Here is an 18,995-nt window from a genome sequence, read left to right as displayed (position 1 = left end):
TTCGTGAGCTACAGCTCACTGAAGTGAGCTGTAGCTCACGAAAGCTTATGCTCTAATAAATTTGTTAGTCTCTAAGGTGCCACAAGTACTCCTTTTCTTTTTGCGAATACAGACTAACATGGCTGCTACTCTGAAATAAGTGACTACAGGTTGTGGTCTCCTTGCCAACTTCTGTGGCTTTAGAAACTCATTTTCCTATTCTGTTTCAGACAACAGTATTTTAAAAGCCCACACAAATAGGCACAAAACTGACTATGTTGGGGCAACAGTGAAATTAATGGACAGAAAATGCTGTCAACTGCACATAAAAGATCTCTTCCACTTTTTAGTTATACCTGTTGTAGCAGTAGTAGATTTAAAAAACTCTCACTTCAATATGATTTAAAAAAAAATTATCGGGCCCCTGTAGGTTGCACAATTAAAGTAGCAGGAAGTCAGGAAATCTGAAAATTAAAAATTCAGACAGTAATGTTAATTTGATCATACTACAAATCCTATATATTTAAATTATACCCTTATGCCATAAATATGAATGTAATATTAAGGTATATGATTAATCAAAAAACAAACCAAGATTGGAACATAGTATTTATGTCCATGGTAGCATGAATTAATGTTTCCGATTAAATCTTGAATGATAACCTAAAATGTGCAGAATACACTGTATGCAATTTTGTTGCATTCCACAGTAAGATCACAATTTCTCTTCTTGATAAAGCAGGTGGTTTTTGGTGTGGATTTTCCAGTGTGTGTTTCATTAATGCTTATAATCTTCCTTATAAAAACTGTTAATGCAGCAGCAGCCCATGTCTCTGTGCAAGTCCCCTCCTAAGGCTGGGAAGTTTGAATATGCATTTCATATCCTAAAGAGGAACATACTTTCATTAGAATCTATTAAAAATCAGAGATGCATATTGAGCATGCTCTTAAGTGATTTTTTTTTTTTAAAAAAAAAAAGCGCTTTGACATTTTTATTTATTTTCTAGTTCACTTGTTGCCTCCTCCCCATCCCCAAGCCCAAGTACTCTTTTGTAAGATGGACCTAGGTTTTGTGGTAAAAGCCCTGGATTCTGTCACCCTCTCATGGTGAAATAAAATTAGGCAATCTGTATGTTAGCCATTGTTGTGGTTGCTTTTATAGTACATTGAGTTTGGTTATGTCCTTTTCTGATGTATTTTTTTTATATGCTCCAGAAGTTGTACAAATTGTCAGTGGAGCTGGAGATTTTGGTAGCTGTGGCTTTTGGCACACGGGATGGTGTAAGAGGCAATCTGAGACTGTGGGATAAAGCTTCTATTTGGATGTTTCTGATAAAATAATCCACAGTAAAATAATTGGCAGTGTTTTCTAGATTTGAGTCAACACTATTGAGATAAATTGGGCAGTTCACACCTCTATGAACTATTGTTTCAGGCTGCTGCAAATTCAAGATGACACTGCCTCGTTATTTTACGGACCCTGAATGCTAGACACCCTTTTAAAAATGAATGCTTTAGAGCATAATTGCTGACAAATTCCATAGCAGTGGAATTGCAAAATACACAGAACACTGGTTATGACCACGCTGAGCTTCAGTCTAAAGCCACCTTTTTGTTTTGGAAAAAATGTGAAAACAGGGAGTTCTAATGGAAGTGATCTTGTAACTCTGAGTATAGCAGGTACTGACCCTGCCAGCTAACTCGTGCAAAGACATACCAAATATTTCTGGTAAATACACTTTTCCATTTTTTAAAAAGAAATTGTATATAATAGAGACTTTGAGCTGATGATAGGCATCTGTTTGAAGTCAGGAGGAAACCTCAGGTTAAGTTATACATGCAGCAGTTAACTGTGACTTTCTTAGCATTTGCTAGTTTACACTAGAGTATTGATGAGTTGTGTAGAATTTTTATTTGTGAATTAAAATGCAAGGCAGTTGAATTTGATGTGGTATTGTAAGAATTCTGCCCTTTACCACACTAGCTCGAACTTATTAAATCTAAAATGCACAAGGGAACAATCATGCATGTATTGGAGAACTGCATTTATGCTTCTGCATATAGAATTTCACTAGTTTGGACTGTATTTAAATATTGTTTACTGCACTTTACCTACTCCAAAGAATATATTTTCCGTGTTTATTCATGTGTTTTCATCCAGCAAAGTTGCTGTGTAGCTGTCTTTTTTTAGACTTGTAATGTGCAACTATAATATGTTAGCTCTGGTGCAGTGTAACATGACTGCTCTAACACTAGCTTTCAATTAGGTCACAAATGAGGATACAGTGAATGAAATCAAATGTTATGATTGCACTGGAGACTGCTTCAGGGTTTTGATTTCACTAGTCTTGGTGTCTGTCTTAGATCTGTATATGAATATTGACGAAACTACATGTCATGAAGTCGCTTAAATTGGGAGAGATGCTTAAGGGGTGGGTTTATTTGCTCCATTTGAAACACTGTTGCAATAGTTGCTAAAGATTTTGAGGTACTTTACCATTTATAGATACATCAGGTGATGAGGCTCAGTATGAAAAGTGTTTGCTGAAAATCTACTGGAACTATGTGCATTGCTGGGTGGAGTGGAGTAGTACTAGAATTTTGATGTGCAGAGGAAAACAATTAAGGCTTATTGCTGTATAATGTAGGATGAAAAAATGAGATTCAACAGAGGTAATGAGAAGACCTGGCTATGTTTCAGTACTCCTTAACTTGTGTTGGTTCTGGACTTGCAGCTTACAAAGAGAATAGCTAAGTGGTGGTTGGGGTATCCTATCTGTGCTGCTGCTTCCTATTGAGAAGGTTTCCTTATTCTAATCCCAAGGCTGGTCATATTTAGGGCTGAAACGTCTCTGAAATAGTTGTTCTTGGCCTAGAAATTAATTTTTGGGCAAGCTAGAAAATCCATTCAACTGTTTACTCTGTGCTGTTGCAAACCAATGTTTTTCAGTGCTTATTGTGGCTGTCTTGTGCTCACATAATTCAAGCAGTTTAAGTTCCAAATTTCACATGCATGTACTGAATATAGTATATTGTGCATGTGCAGTACATTTTCCTTACAAGGATAGTTATCCAGACTTGTATTTTGAGCACCCCAAAATCTGTCTTACGAGCTAAAGTTGGCCCCTTTCCTGAAGAGTATTGAAACTAAATTATATCTGTGCACTTTAATACATAGAAGTATTTGCTTAAGTGATTGGATATTGAAATACATGAAGACTGTATATTATTCAGAAGTCCTCCCGTATTAGACCTTCCCAATCCTGGCACTGAAATGTAAAAGGACTGTGTAAATTCCACTGTCACTTCCCTTTTCTTTCTCTCTTTCGAAAGCTATTAAAAGGTTAAAAAAAACCCTCTGTTAATGCAGTGCAAAAACTGAGATTTTAATTGCCCACCAAAAAAAAGGTGGGGGGGAATTGAAAGCTGTTTCCACAACAACCAGAGCTCTGTCATAATGGACATGGAAAGCATTGGGGAAATCAGATATACAGTAATGAAATATTTATATGTGTAAGCAGCCGTTTTATTCTCCATGGAAACTATAACTTTGCACAAAGTTAGAACTTTTATTTAAGGGGGCCAGCTGGCGCAGTGCAGCTACTTTGCTTCACATAGCCTAAAGTAACTGGTGTGGGGAGGATCACTCCAATGTAAAGCTGATCCTCTGCTGACATAGGCAATGTTCGGCTCTGATGGCACTCCCTCTCCCTGTTGCCCCATTTTCTCTAATACAGAAGCATGCATGGGGGAAGGTGGTATACCTGAAAAGCAGTTGTATCCTGTTATTTCCCAGCTGTGTTTTCTGCCCCATGCAGCTGGTCTAAATTTGATCAGTTCTTATAGGTAGATTCATAGATCGGAAGGGACCATACTGATCATCTAGTCCGACCTCCTGCACAATGCAGGCCACAGAATCTCACCCACCCACTCCTACAAAAAACCTCACCTATGTCTGAGCTATTGAAGTCCTCAAATCGTGGTTTAAAGACTTCAAGGAGCAGAGAATCCTCCCTCAAGTGACCCGTGCCCCATGCTACAGAGGAAGGCGAAAAACCTCCAGGGCCTCTTCCAATCTGCTCTGGAGGAAAATTCCTTCCCGACCCCAAATATGGCGATCGGCTAAACCCTGAGCACATGGGCAAGATTCACCAGCCAGATACTACAGAAAATTCTTTCCTGGGTAACTCAGATCCCACCCATCTAATATCCTATCTCAGGGGATTAGGCCTATTTACCTTGAATATTTAAAGATCAATTAATTACCAAATTCTTCAGTCCTTATGTTGCACTAACCCAGCACACAGGCTCTTTTAGAGAGCGGCAGCTGGATCAGGGAAGAGTGACATAATCTTTAAGCAACCTTTTCATCCTTCCCACCTTGTACTCTACTGACATGATGGATCTGGCCTAGTCTCCGTTTTAACATTGCATTCATATTGATTTTATGAACTCCATAAAATTTGTCTTTTTTTTTTTTTTTTTTTCCTTTTTTCACTTTATAGTTAATTCAGCAGGGTTTTATTATTTAGACTGCCGTACTGCTAGACCACTTGTGACAGTCCTTATTTAACATCCTGTAAAGTAACTTTTCCCATGGTCGTACATGCTGGGTTTTGTCAGTATCTTAGGAGTGCTGAGGTGCAAGCACTGGTTATTTAAAAGTAGTTAAAATACAGATTACATCGACTTTTCAAATAGATAATAGAACTACATAGGTCCAATAGATTTTGGGTTTACCACTGATGGTGCTAATTTGTGATTCTGTATTACAACAAAAGTTAGGAAATTCTTTAATTCTCTCAGGTTTGACTCCAGAAATTATCACGTGGGTGGAGTTTCACTTGCCTATCGCCATTTAAACTAGGCAGTTAGATAAGACTGAAGCAACTTGTTCTAAATGTGGCGACTTGTTAGACTGCATTTATTGTGCAAATGTGCTTACATCCTGCAAGATCAGCCGAATTGTTTAAGGTTTACTTAAAGGGAAGTGGATTAAATTAGGTGACTTTAATTACTATGAATTGCATACCTATCAGTAATGAGATTAAGGTATTGGATTTGTTACCCACTATGCTATAGAAGGCTGTCTTTCTATGCTCATAAAGTGAATAAGATAACTGCAAGTGCTGATTGAGCTAAAGCCACCCCAAATTTCATGTGCAAGTTGGCAAAGTGTTGTTGCTGGAGTATGTTTAGCAGGGCTTTGGAGTTGTGCTCCAGCTCCAGGCAAAAAACTGCAGCTCCGCTGCTCCACCTCCAGGCTCCACTCCAAAGCCCTGATGTTTGGAATCAGACATCACTTCTCTGCTAGTCCAGAAGGCAAATTTTGGCCTATTTTAAACAGCTGAAGGGAGAAAGAGAACGCTTACAATTTGAAAACGTACCATCAAGGGACCTGATTCAGCTATGATTTGCATCAGCATTACTCCATTGATTTGAATGGTGCTACTTCAGAGTAAAACTGGAGTAATGCAGTAATGAATCAGGGCTGAAGATTCCTAGTTTGTCTACAGTGGGTGCAATTTGTATATGCCAGATTAAATCAACCCCTTAAACAAAGTGTGTTCTTTGCAAACTCAATTAATGAGTATATTAAAATTTCTCTAGTGCTTGGGACCCATTTTCACTACTCTTAGAGGGGTTGCTTTAGGATCATTGTGTTATGGAATTACTGTAGTTTTAGGTCTTGATGGAATTAGTGCTTTTAATTTCCAGTGAAGATATCTGATTTTTGCATTAAGAGGAACTTTTAATTCTTTTTTTAAAATCAATAGCTGAAAGAAGGAACTTTTTTTTTTTTCTTCTCTGAAGTATCAACAGAGCTTGACTGCTACAGGTCTAACATTACTCACTCTGATTTGTTGAATGTAGTCCAGAGCAACCATCAATAATTCCTCCTTGAATCATTGTCAAATTCAAACCTTGGAAGAAGGAAAAACAGTTGGGAGATGCTTGTGGCAGGGTGAATCTAAATCTTTTCACTCTAAGGAGACTTGAGATTGGCCATCAAAATATTAGTTAATTAAATAACCAGTTCTCCAATTCCTTTTTGTTAAGAGTTTGAATTATGAGGTAATAGCCCTTCTATGTCAGGATTTCAAGCTGGCTGGAGTCTTAAATACTCACTTTTAGTTCTTAGACTAGCTTGCAAATTTTTCGTACTCTGGCAGTTCTTGTATCTGGCACTGATATACTGTAGGTAACAGGAAGGAATAAGACTTCCTGTTATGTATTACAGGGAGTATGTTAATCATCTAGTGATAAATATACACCAGTTAAGAGTAATAAAAGTAGAATATTTATGGTGGCTAGTCTTAAAAATATTGTGCTTTTGGTTGATCCCTGTTTGTTCTTCCAGTAAAGCATTTTGGCTTTTTCTGATTGAACCAGCAAGGAAAGTAAATAGTTGAGCTAAAATGGAAGAGTCATGATAAAGAAGCAATTCAGAAAGAGAAGTCTTGGTTAGGTTCCTTAAGGTGAAATCTCTAGTTGGTTGGCAGTCCTGATAACAGAATTCTTTTTTAAAAATAAATAAATCTGGCTTTGTGTTGATGCATGAATTTTATGGTAATGAACATGAAGGATTAATCTGTTAGAGACAGGTATGGTGCAGGTACTGGGTTCTCTGCACAGCTCAGTTTCCAACTATTTCAAATTGCCTCATCTCTGTTAGTCTAGACCTGGGCCTTTTGAACCAAGATTGCCTTGTGCCAAAATGGAGACTTTGGCTAGACCAGGAGTGGGCAAACTTTTTGGCCTGAGGGCCACATCGGGGTTCTGAAACTGTATGGTGGGCCAGATAGGGAAGGTTGTGCCTCCCCAAACAGCCTGGCCCCCGCCCCCTATCTGCCCCCTCCTGTGTCCTGTCATCTGACTGCCCCTCTCAGAACTCCCCTGTTCCTTGTCCCCTGACCGCCACCTCCCGGGACCCCCCTGCCCCTAACTGCCCCCCTGGGATTTCACCCCCCATCCAACGCTCTGACAGGCCTCCTGGGACTCCCACGCCTATCCAACCCCCCCGTTGACCACTCCCCTAGAACCTTTGCCCCATCCAACTGCTCCCTGTCCCCTGACTGCCCCCCAGGACTCCCTGCCCCTTATCCAACCCCCCTATTCCCCGCCTCCTTACCATGCCACTCAGAGCAATAGGACTGGCAGTCACGCTGCTCGGCTGGAGCCAGCCACCCCACCGCACTGCCTGGCAGGAGCACGCAGCCCTGCTGCCCAGAGCACTGGCGGCACGGTGAGCTGAGGCTGCGGGGGAGGAGGGACGGCAGGGGACGGGCTGGGGGGCAGCCTCCCCGGATGATCCCGTGGGCCGTAGTTTGCCCACCTCTGGGCTAGACCAAAGTTCAGGAAAGTTTAGGGTGAGAGCACAAATTAGTTTTAACCTAATCAAATTGAACATTGATCTTTTGATTCAAACTTGATTTGAACCTAGATCTTAGGAGTTCACAGGGAGGGGGAAAACTCCCTCTTTTTCTGAAGGGGGATGGGGGACCCAAAATGTAATTAGATGCCTAATTAGAGACCACTTTGCTTTCTTTCCATTCATTAGGATGGCTTTGTGAAGCCATCCTAATCGAGGTGTCAGATGTATAAATGTTATTACAGAGGACATGGCTATGGCTGCACCGCCGTAAGCTTTCTAGTGTAACTGCTCTAAACAGATGGGAGAGAGCTGTCCCCTCGGCTTAAATACTCTAGCCCCTGCAAGCGGCGGTAGCTATGTTGTCGAGAGAAGCTCTCCCACCAGCATAGCACTGTTCACACCAACACTTAAGTTGGCATAAGTTATGTCACTCAGGGGGTGTCTAATTCACACCCCTGAGGACATAACTTATGTTGACTTAAGTTGTAGCGTAGCCATAGCCAGCATTATAATAAATTACTACATTTCAAATAGACATCTGGCTCTGCAAAAACTGCGTTTCCTCCTTTATCACTTGCATGCTAAAATGAAGAGCTTTTCAGCCCTAGTTTGAAATTAAAAACTTAAACATTCACCCATCTCCCCGCCTCATCCCCACCACTCCTTTTTCCTTGAATACGTATATCCACACTTAACGCTATAATAGACTTGTCCTCAAATTTCTACCACCAGGGAATCTGTGCTACAAGAACTGAATAGTTCTCTTCCAAAATTAAGGCTATTCATATTCTAACAGATGTGAATTGCCTCCAGTGATTGCACAGTAAGTATTCTATTAGCCTGACTGCATAATAGTAGTATACACATGCATAGAAATAGCATTTTTGGGGGTGAGGGGGGGAAATATGTAGCAAAGAGCTCTTACACATTCTTTACAACAACTGGAATGGCAGTATTACTGGCTTTGGCCATTGATCAGACAGTCTCCAAAGATAAAGAATGCAAGAAAAGACAATTTTTACTTGAGCAATAACAAATGCAGAAATCAGTTCATGAGGACTGGCCCTCTGGGAGGAGTTTTTAGTCTGAGGCACAGTGTCTAGGCAGTTTAGTCATCTGTCTAAAGAAAATGTCCTGAGCTGTGGCAATTACTACTATGAGAATAAAACAAAGAAAAAATATTGCATATAGATATCGTTTCAGTTGAATGCACTGTGCGCTAGCCCATTAGATCAGTATGTGAATGTTCAACATTCCATTTAATTTGTAACTTCCTACATTGTATTGTATTTCTCTGGAAGACATCCCACAGCCACTGAATCTTCCCCTTTGTGGTCAGGAAAACACAACTTTATTGCTTCTTTCATTTGGGCAAGTAAGTAGGTTTGATGGGGAAGGTGTTGATTAAAGTTATATTATGCAGACAGTCAACTTTTTCACTTCTTCTAACTTTGAAACTTCACTTTGACATACCAGCTGTCAAGGTTCCTTCCCCACTCTGAACTCTAGGGTACAGATGAGGGGACCTGCATGAAAACCCCCCTAAGCTTATTTTTACCAGCTTAGGTTAAAACTTCCCCAAGGTACAAACTATTTTACCTTTCGTCCCTGGACTTTATTGCTGCCACCACCAAGCATCTAACAAATATAACCGGGAAAGAGCCCACTTGGAAATGTCTTCCCCCACACCCCCTTTCCTGGGGAAGGCTTGATAAAAATCCTCACCAGCTTGCATAGGTGAACACAGACCCAAACCCTTGGATCTTAAGAACAATGAAAAAGCAATCAGGTACTTAAAAGAAGAATTTTAATTGAAGAAAAAGTAAAAGAATCACCTCTGTAAAATCAGGATAGTAAATACCTTACAGGGTAATCAGATTCAAAACATAGAGAATCCCTCTAGGCAAAACCTTAAGTTACAAAAAGACACACAAACAGGAATATACATTCCATTCAGCACAACTTATTTTATCAGCCATTTAAACAAAACAGAATCTAACACACATCTAACTAGATTGCTTACTGACTTTTTACAGGAGTTCTGACCTGCATTCCTGCTCTGGTCCTGGAAAAAGCAACACACAGACAGAGAGACCCTTTGCTCCCCCCGCCCCCTTCCCCCGCTTTGAAAGTATCTTGTCTCCTCATTAGTCATTTTGGTCAGGTTCCAGTGAGGTTATCTTTAGCTTCTTAACCCTTTACAGGTGAAAGGGTTTTTCCTCTAGCCAGGAGGGATTTAAAGATGGTTAGCCTTCCCTTTATGTTTGACACCTGCAATGGAGATATTGCTGGTTGGAAATATTGTATCTCCCTATTATCTTGTCAGAATATCGATATTTTGTCAAGCAATGGAGAATACTACTTGGGTATCTGAATAGAAATCTGTTAAGGATGTTCAAGATAGATCTTTTTCTGTGGGTAATTGGTCAATGGTCAATCCTGAGGATTTAAGAGAATAAAATCCCTAACTGACTTCTGACTTGTAAATACTAGCATCAGTGCCACTAATAGTGAGCTGGGACACACCCTCCATCCCATTCATGCCTCATGGTGAATTATATAATAGGAATAATAGCTAAGGGTGTGGGGGGTGGCTCTTGTATCCCTTAGTAAAACAGCGGCAAGGCAACTTCTTAATCTTCTCTTGCAGTTTAGAGATGACATGTATAATGTAGCTGTACAGTATCTCAAATGCTTTTTTTTTCATGTTTTTATTTTTGAAGGTTTATAGTTAGCAACTGAGGCTGTAAAAAGACTGAAGGCTATTCTTGCCCATGCACCCCACAGTCATTAGAAACTGAGGCTTAGCTGTAACCATCCAAAAATGGCTGGGTCTTAGTTGGTGTTGCACTTTGACTTTTTGCCTAACTTGCAGTATTTACTAATTTTTGGTGCAACACTGTGCATTATTTTGGTTGTCCCCGTTCTTTGCTCCTGTCCATATTAATCCTGGCAATAGGAGTAAATGAAAGCTGGTGTCTTCATATTTTCTGGGTATTTGAGATTAAAAGAACAACTGAACTGCTTTTCAGAAGGCAGCATATATGAAAACATCTTCTACGGTGCAAAATATTGTTTCCTGGCCACATTATGGCTGAACGTGACCAGCAGACTGCACTGTGATCATCTTTTTAACAGGATCTCCAAAATGGTATGTTCCCAACTTCAAGGCCCCTCATATTAAAGTGCCTAAAAAAGTAAACTTACTTACTTTTTGTGGATCTAGTCTGGTCCTTGGCTACATTTATCCAATCCCATTAAAACTAGTGGGGTTACAAAAGTATAACTGAGTGCAGAATTTAGCCTAGTAGACCAGTGGTCTTCAACCTTTTTATACACAAGATCACTTTTTGAATTTAAGTGTAACCCAGGATCTGCCCTGCCCTGCTCACTCCATTCACACTCCCTCTTTAGTTCACTCTCCCCCATCCTGACTCACTTTCACTAGGTTGGGGTTTGGGAGGGGGTGCGGGCTCTGGGCTGAGGCCAAGGGGTTTGGAGTGTGGGAGGGGGATCCAGGCTGAGCCTAGGGCAGGGGGTTGAGGTGCAGGAGGGGGCTCTGCGCTGGGGCAGAGTGTTGGGATGCAGGAGTGGGTATGGGGTGCTGGCTCTGGGAAGGGGCTCAGGGCTGGGGTAGTTGGTTGTGGCGCAGGAGGGGGTTTGGAGTACTGGCTCTGGGAGGGGGTTCAGGGCTGGGACAGGGGGTTTAAGGTGCAGGAGGGAGTACCGGGGGCTGGAGGTTGGGGCACAAGAAGGGTGCGGGCTCTCACTGGGTGGCTCCCGGTCAGTGATGCAGCAGGGCTAAGGCAGGTTCTCTGCCTGCTCTGTCCCCACGCCGCTCTCGGAAGCGGCCATCACACCCTTATGGCCCCTGGGGGGGATGGACACACGTGGCTCTGTGCACTGCCCCATCTGCAGGCACTGCCCCCACAGTTCCCATTGGCTGCAGTTCCCCATTCCTGGCCAGTGGGAGCTGCGGGGGCAGTGCTTGCAGGCAGGAGCAATGCGCAGAGACCCCTGCCCCTCCTCCCTTGGGCATGCTGGCCTGCCTTAGCCCTACTGCGCCGCCAGACTTTTAGCGGTGCAGGGGTGAGTGCCCATCATAACATACCAATATAGCAGAGTGTTTAAAGCAGTGGTCACCAACCAGGAGATCACGATCGAATAGCAGAGGCTCTAGGATCAACCAGTCGATCACGATCTGCCAGTTGGTGACCACTGCTTTAAACACTTTGCTATATGGGTATGTTATGATGAGAATTCACCCTGGAGTCCCCTGGTGTGGAAACACACTGTGCCTCAGTTTCCCCTAGTTGGCTTTCAGAAAGCTCAGTGAGGCTTGTATACAGTGAACAATACCCGTTCATGGGGTCTAGTTTATTTAATCAACTGCCAAACATATGTAAACAAGCCTTCTCCTTCTGCTGTAAGTCCCTAGGCTTCTCAACTGCCTGGATCTTTGCTGTCTCTCTCATGCTGACTCGTGATGTTTCCCAGGCCTCCCTTCCTGGGGAGTTGTGTAGGCTCCTCTTGAGCTTTCTCTCTCTGGAAGCCTCTGCTCTCTAGGTAGATGCCTCTGGGTGTAGCTTCCCAGTTTGCCTGAGAAGCTCTCTCCCTGGGAGCTTCCTCTGTGTTCTGGGGTCCTGCCTGAGTCCTCAGAACCCCTTAGGGCTCTGGGTGTTCCTTAACTAACAGCTGCTCAGCCATGTAGCCAGTTAACTATGCACAGGTGGATCTGGATTGGCTGGTTCTCCTTAGAAGAGACTTAGCTGGGGGCCAGCCCTGGTGACAGAGTATTAATCAGTGACTGTTACAGAAGAAGGTAATGCCATCTGGGTAGTGTTTCTCATAGGCAATGAGTAATGAATACATTGTAGTTTATGAAAATTCTGGTTAACACATTTCATTTTTTGACTATAGTTACTGTTGTGCATCCATCCCAAGTTTTGCTTAATTTTCTTCTGGATACTACGAATACCCAGAGCTGTACTGAAAATTATGTGAAGTAAAGCTAAGACTTCAATCAATCAAATAAAGCCCTTCAAGAAACCTCAGTATTTTAAATATTTCTGTCTTGGAGAAACATTCTATATTTAGAGTTTTAACAGAATGTTAGTTCTTGGGGTAATTTTAATGGTTAATTGCTTTTTTGATGATAAATTTAAGACTAAGATTGTTCAGTTGAGATTCACATGTAATTGGGCCTACATTATCTCTTCTGCTATCACATTAAAATGAAACATAGCTTATATTTTAAAACAAGTATTTTTCAGTGTTGATTCTTCTAAACTGGGATTTTAAATTTCCTTAAACCTTTTGCTTGTTGCATTCAGTTTAGTATGTTAAAAGGATAAACAGAAGTCTGTGTAGCTTTGTTCTAACTTAGAACTTCTTTTAACCTGTTTGGGAAAATCACCTCTGAAGTGAGTTCCGTATATCTATTCTAATATGACAATACATGCAGTTATTTAAATATTGATTATCATTTTATCTGTCATACCTTTCCCCAAAGCCAGTAAATTGCACATTTTCTTCAGAATGCCTCTTATGCGAAGTACTTACGACTTTTCAATTTTAATTGCCAATTCATTCTTTCTCACAGCTACACATCGTATCATGATATGTTACTTCATACCTTTTATGCTGTTTGGAGGAGGTAGACATCCAGACACAGAATGTTTTAATGAACAGCCAGCCAGTCTAGCAGTGCTGCAGATGCTATTCATGGCTGGAAGAGCTAAGTTTGATACAATCTTTGGAACCGAAATTGCAAGTTGAAGTTGCTGAATGTCTTGGAAAGTATGGATTCATAACCTGGAGGAGTCGGAAGGAATTTTCCTTCTCTCTGGATGTTCTAGTAATTGTTCTTTGTGACAACACTAGCAGTTTTCTCAGAGAAAACTGCATATAATATCTGTCCTTTAAATACTTCTTAAAATTACTGGCTACGTGAATTTTTATGTAATATTTTAAACTTTTTCCCTTCACTTTCATTTTCTCAAAGCTCTAATTTCCTTATAAATAGACTTAACTGAATGCCTTTCTTTATACATATATGAAAATACTAATAAAGGTCACTTAATGTTTTATGGACATTTTAAACTTTTAATAGAGATTTTAGCTACACACTGTTTGATGTACCTCAAAACCATATTTAAAAACTATTGTTTAATACCTCACTCTAAACACCAGCACATACTAGTGGAGTGTACACCATATACAGAGTGCATACTTGGGCTGGAAAAACCCAAAAAATTAATTCTGTCAAAGCTTATAAAACTCTGGCAGCTGTTTTTTTTTCTTCTCCCAGTCAAACAGGACTATTTTAATTACCAAGAATGAAAAGCTAAGATTATTTGTCCATTCGTAAAAGTTGTGCTACAGATAAAACTGACACATGGGGAAAGTGCTACTTCCCATAGCTCATGATGAATTTATGCCCTGAAGCAAATTGATTATTAACACCTGTAATTTTATTTTAACTAGTGTAACAGCAGATGCTGCTGTTCATAAAAGTATCAAATTGCTTTTTAATTACAAACAATTTGCCTCAAATTATCCTGCAGCTCTGGGTTCCACAGGTTAATTTCATATTCTGTAAAACATTACATTTTTTGTTTTGTATTTGTGATATTTTAGTTTTGAATGCCTTGCATGATGGATTTGGGTAAATGGAAGCAAATGACTAGCTCTTCTGTTTCAGCCCTTCTAACAGAGGAGTCAGACAACTCAAATTTAGTTAGACGATTAAAATTAATTTGTGCTCCTTCAAGAATATGACTGTAGGGATACAGGTGTGGATTTATCATAGAAGTAAAATTAAGCATATTTTGTGAAACTGTTCCTTTTTTTTTCAAAATCTGTTATGAATAAAATCTTGAAACTGAAAAACATTTCACGGTCTTAGCAGTAATGTGGTGGTGGTGTAACAATCTGTAAGTGAAACAACCTGTGAATGACTTTTTGAAACCTTCTCAGTGAAATGCATGTTTTTTAAAAATAAAGACAGAGTGAAAGTCCTTTAAATTTTCATTTGTAATCTAAACTGAAATAGAGATAAGGAATTTTAGAAAAATATATTTAAATAAATTTTGTGGGGCTAGGCATTTTTTGATTAATGTTAAATTTATCCCGAATTATGTACAGATAACTGCATTCTTCATATTAGTGTCCACAGATCTGTTACAATGTGTATTTCAGCTGGTTTGTAGCTGGGGGCAGAAGCAGACTTGTCTTGTCCCACCAGCTGAAGGTCCCTCCATATTTTTTTTTTTCCCTTACCCCCGCAGTGGTAGGCAACTTAGCCAGACCTCCTTGCTCAGAGTAGTTTTGAGGGAAATTCCAAACTTCACTTCATATTTTTAGATTGAGTTTCGTTCAGTAATATGACTGATTCCCAGCCAGGGACATCAACTCCTCAGCTCCACTTCTCCTTCTGAGGCATTTGTAGGGGATGGTGCCCTTGCATTCTTCTGGGAGTGAGCAAGCTAGGCTGAGAAAGGCCAGAGGCAAAAAGAAGGTCTGTGTATTCTGCTCTCCACCCCATGACTCATTTTTTGGGATGGGGGTGGGGAGGCTCAGCGGGCAGGTTGCAGTTTCCCCCTTGTAGTAGATTTGAGTTATCCTGGCTGTGGAAGTTCTCAGCTGGATGGAACTTCAGGATGTGAGGCATTCCACTGCTGCTGGTGCTTTACAGATCTGATTCTGCTTTCATCCTGCAAACAGGCTATAGTACCCATTGTGAACTTTATTACTCAAATTATGGAACTTTATTACTCAAAGAACGGAAGTTTTCACATAAGCAGGAATACATTTTCCTACTGTTCAATGATTGGGAACTCCTTTTCCAACATGTACAAAGTTTGCATTAGTGTTGTTCAACTAGGATAGTAGCGCTAAGGGAAGTAGACAACTTCTTGGCCACTTTGGATTTCCCCCTTGTAGTATTAGCCCAGTTAAAGAGCATCACTATAAAGCTGATGGAATTCATTTGTGCATGAGTACAGCTAGATTTTGAAAACCTTCTTTCTGACTTTGGAAAGCCACAAAAGGAAGAAAACGGGCAGCCTTGTTTGTCACTATACAGTGAGCTAGTGTGTGAGCCACTGTCCTCTTCCACACAGAATGTGTAAGACCTGCTATAGTGTTTTTCTTCTGCTGGTTCAACTAGCAGAGCAGTTTCTTTTACTTCACTAACTTTTGTATTTGAAAATCATTCAACCTGTTCAACATGCCTCTTGTTGTGGTGAGAGAGGCTCTTGGTTAAGAGGGAATGGGAATGAAAATAGACATGAAGTTCTGGGTGTTTTATAAATTAAACTTGCAGCGATTCTGGACAGAGTGAAGAACAATCAAACTTCTGTATAAAATAACAGTGCTACTTTCAGATCTGTAGTCCAGAGCTTTCAGGACTAACAGTTATGTCTGTACAGCTCCTGGAGGACTGTGTGATAGCTTTTAGATTAAGCAATTCATACTTTAAAATGATCATAACCTCAAAATTGATACAATTCTCAGATTACTTTTGTATCTCCATTCCCAGACTAAGGGAGCAAAAAAACCCAAACCTCTAAAATTTATGCTCTGTCACAGAATTGCAAAATGCTTATGTAGTCACATGTGCATGCTTTGTGTGGACATTAACCGCCAGGCATTTGTTTGAATCCAGAGATTGTCATGACAGCTGTCAGTTGCAACTTTTCCTGCTCTCAGAACAGATGTGAGGAATATACTTAATTGTAAATTATTTGGTGCTAGTTAGGAAGCCTAAAAGGCTGAATATTTTAAGTATTAGAACAAAGGAACTAAGAGTGTAGTCTTCTGGTAATCTGAAAATATTTCACTGGCGAAAATCCCTCCCCCACCCCACTTGGAGGTGTGGCTTTTAAAAATGAAAGCAAAAATGTTTTTTTTTTTTTCTTGGCAAATGAAGTGGAGGAACTGAGAAATTTTGAAATCTGTTGAGCTAAACAGTGACTGGCATGTTGTAGCATATACATAGACAAGCAGAACATAAGGTATATGATGTGGGGGCTTTTTGGTCACTTTTGGCTAAGTAAAACCCTACGCTGTGTCATTGTAAGCAAGACAGTAAAATTTTCTTGTAAAGAAGAACAGTATATGTCAGGAGGAACATTTTAAAAACATCTAATTTGTTACATAGTGGAAGATAGTTTTGGAAAAGAAACTGTTAGAGTACAGCCTATAGGATTTCCCACTATTTTTTAAAGAAGACAGCCTTTATCTACAATCATAAAAGCTTCAATAGTATGTTTTAAATGCATTTGAGATTGAAAGGACAAAGTGTCAAACAGTGTGAGTATTAAACTTTCAAATTAAAAAGTAATCTGATCTTACATAATTTTTGTTAAGCACATGTCTGTGCAGTAAGTGTTCCAGTACTAATTATTTTAAAATAAATATACATACTACCATTTTGTGTTCCGTCTGGGCCAGGGGTGAAAGTAACTTAACAGACTTACCGGTATGCAGGGGAGTCAGGGTCCTGGGCAAGGTGTATGTGTGGTGCAGGGAAGGGGGCGGCTCTGGGCCCTCAGAAGGGGCAGGCCCTTGGGAGGAAGGGGTGGGGCTGGGGCCAGACTTCCCCAGCTAGCCCTTCAGCACTGTCTGGCCTGCCCTGCCAGGGGCTCTGGTGGCGATTTAAAGGGCTTGGGGCTCCAGCCACCCCTGCTGCTACCACGGCAGCAGCTGGAGCCCCAGGCCCTTTAAATCCCCGCTGGAGCCCCGGGGTAACAGCAATGGCCAGGAGCCCAGGGGCTCCAGTGGCAATTTAAAGGGCCAAAGGCTCCAGCCGCTCCCGGGCCCTTTTAAATCGCTGAGCTCCAGGGCAGCTGCCCCTTTTGCACCCCCCCCCCCCCGCACACCCCTAAATCGATGGGTCAGCTGTGAACCGGCAGCCACTTTCCTACTTTCACCTCTGGTCTGGGGCAAAAATAGATTTAGAACTCCAAAACCAACTGGAGAGCAGCAAGCTTTTGTTTTAAAAGTTAAATAAGACTTGCCATCTGTAGTGTTGCAATATGTCTGCTTATGTTTGTGCCAGCCAGCATTAAAAATCTGTAAAATGGGGGACAGACTAAAACATAAATACACGTCTTGACTCTGAAATATAGTGTAGTAGGAGAGATTTGAAGGATGGAGCAGAAAATGCTAAATGTTTGGCTAAAAATGAATTGGCATGTATCTGTACTGGGCTTGCAAATTCTCATACTCAAAATTTCTCTCCATTATGAACATTGGCTATTTTTCCTTCACTTTCTGTTGATCATTCTTTGATTTTATGACTCCTTTAAAGTGTGGTTCTAGTGTGACAAGTGGTTTTGAAGTGGCACTGGAATTCCTTGATTACAGTCAATGCGTCCACATAAAATTTTACTCATTTTAGAAATAAAAAAATCTCTTCATGAACCCGAAGCCAGAAGTGAATGCAGCTCACTTTCCCATAGCAATGTAGTAATGCTGTAGCTTACAGGAGTAAGAAGTAGTGAAAACTTATTTGTTTTGTTGGAGCAGTACGTTTCTATGATGAAGAATAAACAAAAGCTACAGATCTGAGTGAGGTACCATTTTTTCATAGTCATTCTAATGTTCTACAGAATTTGTGTATTGATAAGTTTCAACAGAATGAGAATTTTTTGCATTTGGATAGTTTTTCTATATCAGTGTCATTTTAATATTGTCACTTATTTTGGCTTGTATGTAGTATATGAATAGTGACTTAGTGTATGAATAAGTGATACTTTGGATGTCTCAAACAACCTCTGTGTGCTTTACAAAAAATAGTTTATCCTTAACCCCCCCTGAGTTAGAAGTACTCCTATCCCCATTTTACAGATGGGGAAACTGAGACACAGAGGTTAAGTAAGTCTCCCAAGGTGATAAGGAGTTTGTGGTAGAGCCAGGACTAGAACTCAAAAAAAAAAAAATCCTGTCTTTACTACAAGATCATCTTTCCTTCTGAATGGATGCTTTAGAGTTAATAAGTTGCCATGATTTAACAGGGATAGATAGAGAACACAAGAACTGTTAACTTTTTTTTTTTCCAGCTAAAAGGCAGCAGGGGATAGAAACCAAAACATAGTGATTTGTCAACAAGCTGAGGCACAGGTAGGTGGGTGGGTGGATTGGTTTTGTGAGAGAGAGAGAGGAAGAAAAAGAAGCAGCCCTATACCAATTGTGGCACTCTGTCTTGATCACTGTGACCCAAAAGATCTTGTGGTTTCGACGGTCATGATAAATTTGAGCTCTTATTAAACAATGCTTAAAGAACTGAAGAAACTTTATTCAAGTAATTGAAAATAATGCCTTTCTGCAGCTTTATGAATGTCAGTTTACAAGCTGCTGTTTGCCAAGAGGAGCTGCAGAACTTCAGAAGAAAAGCAGGAGAATTTATCTTACACTTGCATCTATATTTTGAATACAGTATTGTACATTGTTCTTACCTTATTTAATGATTATTGTGTACGTGCCTCTCTCCTGCATGCAAAGTTGATCGTAGTCTGAATGGAAGGCTTGTTCTATACTACCAACTTTTGCTGATGTAGCTTTGTTGGCTAGAGGTGTGAAAAAAGTCACATCCCTAACTGATGTAGGTGGGTGTTGTGTAATGTAACAAACTGCT

General features: G+C 40.5%; 1 protein-coding gene and 1 long non-coding RNA gene across 2 annotated transcripts in view; one reads left to right on the top strand and one right to left on the bottom strand.

Moving 5' to 3' along the window:
- FOXO1 (forkhead box O1) overlaps nucleotides 1-18,995 on the top strand; it is a 96,019-nt gene that overhangs the window by 15,874 nt on the left and 61,150 nt on the right. The gene's annotated exons all lie outside the window — the stretch shown is intronic.
- Nucleotides 43-17,057, bottom strand: LOC119854498. Its single transcript, XR_005292502.2, has 3 exons — nucleotides 16,837-17,057; nucleotides 5,835-5,903; nucleotides 43-863 (listed from the first exon to the last, which is right to left on the bottom strand). It is a non-coding gene; the product is annotated as an uncharacterized LOC119854498 (long non-coding RNA).

Source organism: Dermochelys coriacea, chromosome 1 (assembly GCF_009764565.3).
Source record: "Dermochelys coriacea isolate rDerCor1 chromosome 1, rDerCor1.pri.v4, whole genome shotgun sequence".
Lineage (NCBI taxonomy): Eukaryota > Metazoa > Chordata > Testudines > Dermochelyidae > Dermochelys > Dermochelys coriacea.
The sequence above is the reverse complement of the archived record's forward strand: the minus strand, read 5'-3'. Positions and strand labels throughout refer to the sequence as shown.